This window comes from Atractosteus spatula, chromosome 4 (genome assembly GCF_055471065.1).
Source record: "Atractosteus spatula isolate fAtrSpa1 chromosome 4, fAtrSpa1.hap1, whole genome shotgun sequence".
In the NCBI taxonomy this organism is placed as follows: domain Eukaryota; kingdom Metazoa; phylum Chordata; class Actinopteri; order Semionotiformes; family Lepisosteidae; genus Atractosteus; species Atractosteus spatula.
This window is the reverse complement of record NC_142709.1, coordinates 15390473-15400848: the sequence shown is the minus strand read 5'-3', so window position 1 is coordinate 15400848 and position 10376 is coordinate 15390473.

Here is a 10376-nt window from a genome sequence, read left to right as displayed (position 1 = left end):
AATACTTGCGTGTTCTCCTCATGTAGAAAATGACATGACAAAGGACATCACAATTCTTAAAGACAGGAACACGATAGCAGCTATAATATTAAGTAGCATTCAGATAGCAGCAGAGTGCAAAATTCAAGTAGTTGCAGTATTTTGCGTTCAGTGAGGGTTGTCAGTGGGGCAGGAGGATTTAAGAGGTGGAGTTCAGGAGTCTTATGGCTGTGAAGTAAAAGCTTTCTTTAAATCTAGAGATCTGGGCATTTATACTCCTAACTCTTCTGTCCAAAGGAAGAAGAGAGAAAAGTGCATTTCCAGGGTGTTTTTGATCCTTGATTATATTATTTGCCGTTCTGAGGCAGTGCATGGTGAAGATGGTCTGGATGGAAGGGTGTTTTGTACCAATGATGGCCTTGGCTGTCTCCACCATGTTCTGTAGTTTTTTACGATCATGAGCTGAGTAATTGCCATACTAACCTGTAATGCATTCAGTGAGAATGCTTTCTATAGTGCATCTGAAGAAAGTTGTGTTTGTGAAGACCTACAAATCTTGGAGCAATGGAGATGTGAACACCCAGGAACTTGAAGCTGCTGACAATCTCCATTGCTGCGCCACGGATACAGACGTGGCCTTCTCCCTGCTTCCTGAAATCAACAACCAGCTCCTTCATTTTTCTGACGTAAAGTAAAAGGATGTTGTCCTGCCACCATACCAGCAGGTGCTCAACCTCTTTCCTGGACTCTGTTTCATCATTATTTGTGACCTACAATGGTGGTGTCATCAGCAAACTTAAAGATGAAGTTGGAGCTGTTTCTAGCCATACAGTCATGGGTGAACAAGGAGGAGAGCAAGGGACTAAGCACACAGTCCTGGGGGGCTCCTGTGTTGAGGATCAGCGTGCAGGAGATGTTGTTGCCTCCTCACTGATTGAAGTCTGCCCGTCAGGAAGTCCAGGATCCAGTTACAGAGAGAAGTACTAAAGCCCAGGTCCAAGGTCTTGGTGACCATCTTGGATGGGATTATAATATTAAATGCTGACCTATAATCTATGAATAGTAAACTGGCGTAGGTGTTTATATTGTTTAGATGAGCCAAAGCAGTGTGTATTGCAAGGGAGATAGCAACTGCTGTGGACCTGTTATGTCTGCATGCAAACTGAAGTGAATCAAGAGTTAATATGTAACATTACTAACCTCTCAAACCACTTCATTATGATGGCTGTGAGTGCTACTGGGCAATAATCACTGATTCATATACCTTATTTTTCTTAGGTACTAGAATAATGGTGATCCTTTAAAAGTAGTCAGCAACAGCTGCATACATCCTGGATACAGCAGTAACATCCCCTTGGTGAGATCTTGAGTATCTGAAAAAGAAAGTAAATTAGAGCAGTGTATCCCAACAGTGAGATCAGGGACCCCTGCGTTTCCTTAACCTGGTTGAGGGCACATTTCTACAAAACTTATGGTTGGCCTGATTTAGATTTCAAATTTATGATTTATTTCAAATAATAAATACAAGTTTCAGTTTGGTTTGAGGCTTTATTGGGATTGATTGCTTATGGAAAAGGTGGAGAACCACCTTTTTTAACCATGTTGCACACGTGCAAGTGATATTTCCAGCTCCTGCAACACCACGGCCGGCAGTCAATCTCCCAATCAATGGCTCATCTAGCGACAACACGGTCAGGCAGGCTGTCAGTACTGCCAGCCCATAATTAAACTGCCTCATTAGCAGCGGGATATTTATTCCCACTTTTCCGCCATTGCAGTGCTCCATCTTAGACTTTACTCCGTGAGCGGCATTTGTTTCTACTGTTTTTCCCCATTCCAGCTTTCCCAGTCTCGTCTTTGTTGCTTGACCTGGACTGCCTGAATCCGATACCCTTCTCCAGTGTTCGGACCCCTCGCCTGCCCTTTGGATTTCTCTCTTTGTACTCTGTGGCGCTTCTGCAGCTCTGCAATAGCTGTGCAGCTGTGTCCTCCCTGCGTCTCCATCTCTCCGTCTGCCTGTCTTGCCTGCTTGCCCCTGCAGAGCCACAGATTGACATCGCCTTACCTGAGCTCAGCACCTGTCTTCTCCTGCACTAGGACCCTTCAGGTGCGTTCGTTAATGTCTCACAACACAGCAGCCTAGAGCGCTTTCCCTTGAAGACCAGAGGAACATTTTTAAATCAGAACAGTATTCAGCTTCTATCCATTTCTAAAAGATTACTTCATGAAAGAACAAAATACCAATTAAAGCGTACCTCTGTGCTGCACATGCTTTCAAACTGAAAACATTTGTCTCTGTTCAAAAGGTGTAAAACAGCTTAAATGTATCAATAGAAATGCCCTAAATCTCTATGGTAACCTACAGTATAGGTCATCTATAGACTAATAGGAGTTATAAGGCTCTTTATTCACATTAGTAATTTGTTAATAAGATCATTGTGATACAAAGAAGCTACATTGTTTAGTCTGAAGAAATGTTAAGTTAGGTATAAAAATCTTGTTATTTAAGCACTAGTGACTCTATTCTAAATACCTTCTTTTTGTCCTGGAAAGTAACCAGCAAGATTCTTTTAAAATAGAGGTATGGGCCTTTGACACCATAGCAGGATTACAGATGCCAAAAATAACAGTATCTCATGCACGTGCGTCTGTATGTAAAAAACATATTACACATAATCAATTTAAAATAGTATATCCAACAATTATGTAGGATTGTTTTTATCTATAAGACCATGGTAATCTCATAACACTTGTTACCTTATGCGTGTACGTTCTGTGGTCACCTGAAGCACCAATGACCTCGCATCTGTTAAAAAAAGGGGGGACCAGATGGAGATATTGGTCTCAAGTGAAACTGGCACCAGATTCAACACAAACTGAGGAGTCAGATGAGTCAGAACAATGAACCTCAGTATGTTTCTAGGTACAGAAAGTACTTTATAGAATGAAGGGGTTGAATGGATGACCTTAGATATACTAATCTGTCTTTGTTTTTCAATTAGAAGGCCAGACCTGGCGAGAGACTAAACCAGTAAAAGCACTTACCCAAGTGCATGCTGAAATCTCTGATCCCGGGTTCTAGCCTGGGTCATGTAACTATCTGGCTGTGACTGGGATTCCCTATGCGTTGCTGATCTCTCAGAAATTGGGCTGGCTCAGGTTCTGAAGCCACTAGCAACCATATGAGTATGACCTCAACTCATCTGCAGCCCCACTCAAAAACACCCTGCTGAACAGCAGCCAGCTAGCGACTTTAACTGTTCCCTTGGCGCTCTGTTGGGTTTTATTAGGAACTTTATCCTATCACTTTTGCACAGTCAGATTCTGTAAATAAATCTGACTCTGCCCTTTTCTCTGTCCTAGCTACAGCAGTACGATGCTCAGTAGGTGCGCTGGAGAAGAGATTCCCTGAACAACAGAGAGAGACAGTGGGTCCAAGATCAATCCAAAGACTCACACAGGAGCTGAGCCCTGACTTTTAAAAATGAAGTTTCCTGCTGAGTATAACATCAAGTGCCCAATGAACAGTTTTACAACCAGAGGGAAAATATCCTTAATTTACTGTGCATGAGTTTAACTGATACATTAAACGTAACCTAACATCTAACATACAGAAACCCTGTGTAAAATACTTTCATTGCGCACAAATTTTAATTCTATTTCCACTCCTTGTCCCAGGTTCTGTTTGAAGCTGCATTATTTGAATATGGTTATAGATTTGGTCTATTGTTTTTGATTTGAGCAGCATTTCTTCTCTACTGTCTTCAATCTCTTGGTTCTTAGCAGCTACTGTAAAAATCTTTGTGGAAGTTACCGTTAGGAGAGTTTGCAATTTCATAAATTTGCATGATCATTTTACACTTTATTCATGGTTTAGCTCTACATTTAACACTGTTTTATTAATGGTGAAACACAAATCAGAGGACACAACTGAAACCGCAGAAACATGCAAACTTTCAAACTGAGAACAGGAAGCACTTCTTTACATGAAAGGTTGTGGGAGAGTGGAGCAAGATACCTGTTGTTGAAGCCAATACCTTAGTTTCCTTCAAGAAACGAATGGAAGAGATCTTCATTGATCTCTTCCATTCATTTGGAAGATCGTTTGGCCAACAGCCAAATGATCTAGATGGGCCAAATGGCATTGACCCATTTGTAACATTGTTTACTGTAAATTCTTGCTGCTTGTGAAGTTTTGCTGTGCTTACTTTTTAAAGATTGTAAACTTTTTGGCTTTAAACTTAGTTTTTGTCTCTAATTTTGAAAAATGTGCATGAGTTTGTCTGATCCAGGGCAAAAAGCTGTTACTTCTCCTGTCGGTATAGCACTTGTAAACTGGCTGCTGTTGTGCGTTGTTTTTTGCAGTAATAGCTAAATAGTAATATCAATGTATTTTAAATAATCCGTGGTGTAATAGTAAAGTTAAATGAACCTGAGGTATCATTTTTTTCTTTATTATTAGAGAACGTGACGTGTAACTATACCAAATGTGTTGCAAGATGCAGTACTAATTTCTGGGATCTACACCATGAGCTATGAATGCTGACGCAGGAAGGCTAGTCTCTTTTATAGCACATGCACAATAATGATTTTCGAGCTTCTGGAGCAGACAGGAAATGTGGGCGTTCAGTGGGTGATGGTGAGAAGCTGTTTTGGCTTGCAATGAAAGAGAGAGTTTCATTTGGAAGATGAATTTACAGTCCTATGTATGGCTCACTTGCCTTTTGAATGCATTGCAATGATCAAGTGTGGGTCAACTTGAGTAAAGTGCTGCTTTAGATATGCAAATCTGTAGAGTCATTGCTTTAACTCATCAGGCAGCTGGGCAACTTGGTGAGCAACAGCCAGTGCCCTCCCTGATGAATCCTTACGGGGGGTATTTTTGGTGGATAATATTTTGTGGATGCATATTCTTTTAACAAATTTGGTTTCCGTTGTTCAAACCCTGTCTTGAAAAGTCAGATCCCTTATTTAAAATTTTAAAGACATTTCAATATATTTTCAAATGACACCATATTTCAAAAAGTAGGCAACTCCCAGAAACACAGGCATCAAGGCAAGACTACAACCTGAACAGGATGCCGGTCATCACAGGTTGCACTCACATTAGACCAGTTTGAAGACACCAGTTCAAAAGGTAGATATTTCTCATTTCTAATACTGCTAATACCGATAATAATGCTTCTCATACACTAGACATTCTCATTTAGACACAGAGGAAAGGACGATCCTCTTCAGGAATTTCACTCCTTCACAGTGGAAAATCAACGACCACTAATTCCATGAAACAACATTAAAAAACCCCAACATTGCCTACAGAAGGATGTTAACAACACCTGATTCTGGAGTACCCCAATCCAGTAATTCTTACAGGTCACCCTAAATCATCTGGCAATTACAGATCAGGACCACTTGTTCCAGGATTTTCTCATAGATGGTTTGCCATTACATTACAATTTAACCCTGTCACCTGAATTTCCTTCAGGCATTTCTGTGATATAAAAGTGAACCTCCTCAGCAGAAGGAGGAAGGCAGAACAACCCTTCCTATTGTTCTATGACATTTTTACAGCAATCCTAAATTTCACTGCATTGAAAAGGTTTACCATTCAACTACACTGCACACCAGCAGTAATGAAGGTTGCGTGTAAACAGGAGGAAAGTTGTAAAAATCTATCCAGTATTCACTTGCCTGGAACTGGAGCCAAGAGAGGCCAGACAGCCGTGAGCAGGCCAGAGTCTTTAATTTTTGTATTCAAAATTCAGACATAACTGCAAAGGATGAGCAAGAATTCCATGCACAATAATTCACTAGTGCGTCAGAGTCCCAGCAAAATATTGTTTCACTGACAGAATTCTGATGAAGTCATCAATATTTTTGTATTAATTTTCTTGTCCACAGTGACATTTCACAGGCAAAATCTCAACCCACATGTACCCCAGAACACTTGGCTGTTGAAGGAACCTGTTTCCAGATGAGATTACTGTGTGATGAATAAAGAGTATGGAGCTGAGAGTGAGACTGAAGTGTTGGGTTCAGAAAGTACCTGTGTGAGTGTTTTTGAAACGGCAGAGGTTGGGGAGTATGGTTTGCCTTGGCTGAAGTAGTGAGCAACGTGTGAGGTGTCTGCATTTGTATGAGGGTTTGTGTATTTCCTGTTTGTGATCACTCTTCTCCCAAAATATCCTAATTCTGCACATCCACAAAACAGAGCAGTCAATGGTCGCCCAGTGGGACCGATAATAATAATAATGACTTACATTTGCAGAGAAATGCATTGGATCTCATCCAGTTGTTTCTTGAAAGATGCCAGGGTATCGGCTTGTTCCAGATTCCCACAAGGCAGCTGGATTGAGTTTGTCGGTGCCCTTGAGGATTTTCAATGCTTGTATTAAGTCCCCTTCTTCTCTATACATAAAGGTTCAATTACTTTAGCCTGTTAGCATGTCATTTCTTTAAACCCTAAAATGTACTTGGTTGCTTTTCCCTGGACTGATTCTATAGTAACAATAACTTCTCTATAATTATGAAAATTATGAAATTATGAAAATTGTACACAATATTCTGAAGAAGGTCTTGTTACTGTGTTAGACAATTTTAATACAACTATATTCAGTATCCAAACATTGCTTTATTTTGCTTAAGTCCTTAAGTAGCTTCTTCAAAGTCATTGTTTCCCTGTTTTTATTAGTTTATGTTTTTGCTACAGTACCTACAGTACATGCAATACCCCGGGCTTGTCTACAAGTCTAAATGTCATCTAGAAGGTTTATGCCCAGTTTTGTATTTATTCTTAATCTTTTAACATTTTTGGTACACCACTGTTACGAAATCCCAGTTTGAGCATTCAACCTATATTTGTACTCTTTTTCTGTCCCTGTTCTCAATCCAAACATGCATTTCTTTGAATGCCTACTGCCCATATTTTGAGAATTCATCTTTGATGGGGATTTTTATCAAAAGTCTTCTTAAAATCAAAATACACCATATTGTATCTTTTCTTTATAAGGTATTGTTGCTGCCTGTTCAAAGAACTCTTAACTGTAACACCTTTAGGATTCTGATACTGTGCTGTCTGGGAGAGTGAAACATTACCTGAACAATTTCAATTGCTCCAGGGCTGATGGGCCTACTGCTTTCGTTCCAGACTACACTCTCCACTATGTGACTTAAGTGACACTTGTCCTGCACATATTCGGTGTTTTATTTTCAAGGTCTTTTGCCAATAATTATTTTTAAATGCACCTGATGCAAAATACAGTACAATTCTCCAGCACATTTCGGAGCCTATGGAGTTCTGCTAAACGTATCAGTTTGATAAGACAATTAGACTAATTGTGCAATACCGAGACAACAAAACCCAAAAGATGCTTGGTCTCTTGGTAGTTCAAGTGGTTGACACTTCTGTCCTCAGTGGCTTGCATCTGTAGGAGTTTGATTGTAGCTATCTGTATGAAGTACACAAAACATTTTATTGCAAAACCTTTTAAAAATGTTCAAATATACTGAAAGAGGATGTCACATGTTGGAAGAATCTGTGCGAGGAAAACCTTTAGTTCTGTCAAAGAGCCTGATTTAAAAAAAAACTTGGGAAAATGGTGAAAGATTTCCTCCTTAGGTATTGGTATTTCACCCCAGGTTTTGTCAGGGTAAGTCTCAGTATCAGTCACAACAGAGCTCCTGTAAATCAGCATCATTCTGAGGGTGAGCAGGATGCTGGTCACAGAAGAGCTTCCAAGGTGTGACGATTTTGGCTCTTCTCGAGTGTTTTGTAAAGATCAGCTTGGGTCCAAGTGGGAAGAGACTGCTCCTGGAATGATCCCAGCAAAACAGCTTCCGCAGAGGCAGTTTGTTCCTGTGGATGCAGCTGAAGGATTCTCTGGAAAGTACAGCAGGGAATAAAGCATCCTTTTGTGATCTGACATGCACTTTTGACTAATACTGCTAATACAGATAATAATGCTTCTCATTCACTAGACATTCTCATTTAGACACAGAGGAAAGGACGATCCTCTTCAGGAATTTCACTCCTTCACAGTGGAAAATCAATGACCACTAATTCCATGAAACAACATTAAAAAAACAACAACATTGCCTACAATAGGATGTTAGCAACACCTGATTCTGGAGTGCCCCAATCCAGTAATTCTTACAGGCCACCCTAAATCATCTGGCACTTGATCAGGACCACTTGTTCCAGGACTTGATCAATTCAGTAATTTGTGTTTCATTGAAGGGAACACTGGTTCTTGAAGGCAAGAGAAGATTTTAATTTTTGTTCCATCATCTCTAAACTAAATACTTGAAAAAGTCACCTGTTTAATTAACCATATTTGTATTATTCTATGCCTTTAAAATTGATTATTTGAAGGACACCTATAAAGCCTGCTGGTCTGAGACTTTCCAGGATCAGGGTTAGAGACCTCTGTTCTACACCTGTGTAGACATTTGTTCTACTGTAGGATGAATGTAGTTGCTTTTGTTTAAATTCCTGTGCTGTTTGCTCTTGAATAGTGATTTGCAGAATTAAAAGTGCATGCTCAGCCTACAAATGAGTAATTATCCTTTACGAATCCAGATACATCATCTGAGAACAGATTTACATTTACAATGCTCACCTGTCCAAGAGGCCACACCACGAAGCACAGAAGACAGCGCTGTAAAAGAATGAGCAATTATTGAGATATAAATAATATAACAGGATGTTAACAAGTGTACATGTCAGGCAGAAAAGATTTAATAACACTTACAATGCTCCTCGGATATGAGGGTTTACAATTGCAGCTCACTCTGCAGGATGTTCCAGTCAGTGGCAGCAGCAAGTTACAATGACTTGTGCCCAGAAAAGGTAGTCGGTTGTAGGGGTGCAGTTTAATAATGGTCGAATAGCTTAAGCTATGGGATGGTACGGAGAGCTGCAATCGATTATGAAGACAAAAACATGTTTTCGCAATTAAAAATCTTGTGAATCCATTTAAACTAGTGAAGCATGTATTATGCAGAGAGGGTCAATTGGTCAAAGAATAATAATGATGTACCTGAGGGGGGAAGACAGTGACAAATCTAAGTCAACATGTATTGTAAAAGGCCCATTCATAAACGTTTCCATCTCCGCAGAAAACCTTTTTAACTCAAAGTCATCATCCAGACCATTAGGTTTTAAAGTAGAAATTTATTAAAGTGATTCATTTTGCTGTCCGTAGTGAATTTGAGAAATCTGCATTGAAATGCTTGGGCGAAGAGAACTTTGTAGCTCTGGATTGAAGTAAGGGGCTTTTTATGCTCATATTAACTAGCTGTAGCCAGCTTCAGAGATCGACCACAACAGACTTCAAGGTGATAGAGGTCCTGCTAATACACACTTTAATTGCACATGTAAGGGTTCTTGGGGTTTCCTCCCTTGCTGCTCCTACCCTGCCAGTTTGTCCCTCACTGCCTGGGCACGAACCCAGGTCTCCGGCATCACCCAACAGGGATCTTGCCGGCTGAGCTAAAGGAGAACTCCACCCAGCCCAGGCGGCTGAGATCCCTGTTATACACAGGGGTATATTCATTACACACAGCATAAGCAGAAAGCCCTATGTTTCTGTCACTCCAATAAGCAGGAGTGGAGAGAGACATCTATGTTTAGCCTTCACTTTTGGTAAATGGACTGGGTATCTTTGCTGTAGAGTTTTGATGGAGATTACAAGTTAATTTAATTATTGACACTTTTATTTCTTGGTGACTTACATTTCCACCTATGCTATGCTAAGCAGGTGTGAGCCTGGTCAGTACCTGGATGGAGACCTGGAAAAAACTAAGGTTGCTGCTGGAAGAGGTGTTAGTGGGTCCAGTAGGGGGCACTCACCCTGTGGTCTGTGTGGGTCTTAATGCCCCAGTATAGTGATGGGGACACTGTAATGTAAAAAAAGAGCCCCTATCCTTCAGATGAGACTTAAAACTGAGGTACTCACTCTCTGTGGCCATTTAAAATCTCTGGGCATTTCTCAAAAAGAGTAGGGGTGTTACCTTGGTTTCCATGCCAAATTTCCCACTGGCCTTTACCAATCACTGCCTCATAATAATCCTTATCTGTGAATTCATTGGCTTCATCTCTCTGTTCTCCGCCCCACTGATAGCTGGTGTGTGGTGAGCGTTCTGGTGCACTACAGCTGCCGTCGCATCATCCAGGTGGGGCTGCACATTGGTGGTGGTAGAGGGGAGTCCCCATTACCTTTAAAGTGCTTTGAGTAGAGTGTCTAGAAAAGCCATGTATAAGTGTTATAATAATAATTAGTATTATTACAGTGACTAACCTAGGGTTTGAACAATCTTCCAGTTACGAGTTTAGAAACCCTGACCACTGCTACACACTCCTGCATTCTTCCCACATTCTAAGATGTGAAGGCAGGGTG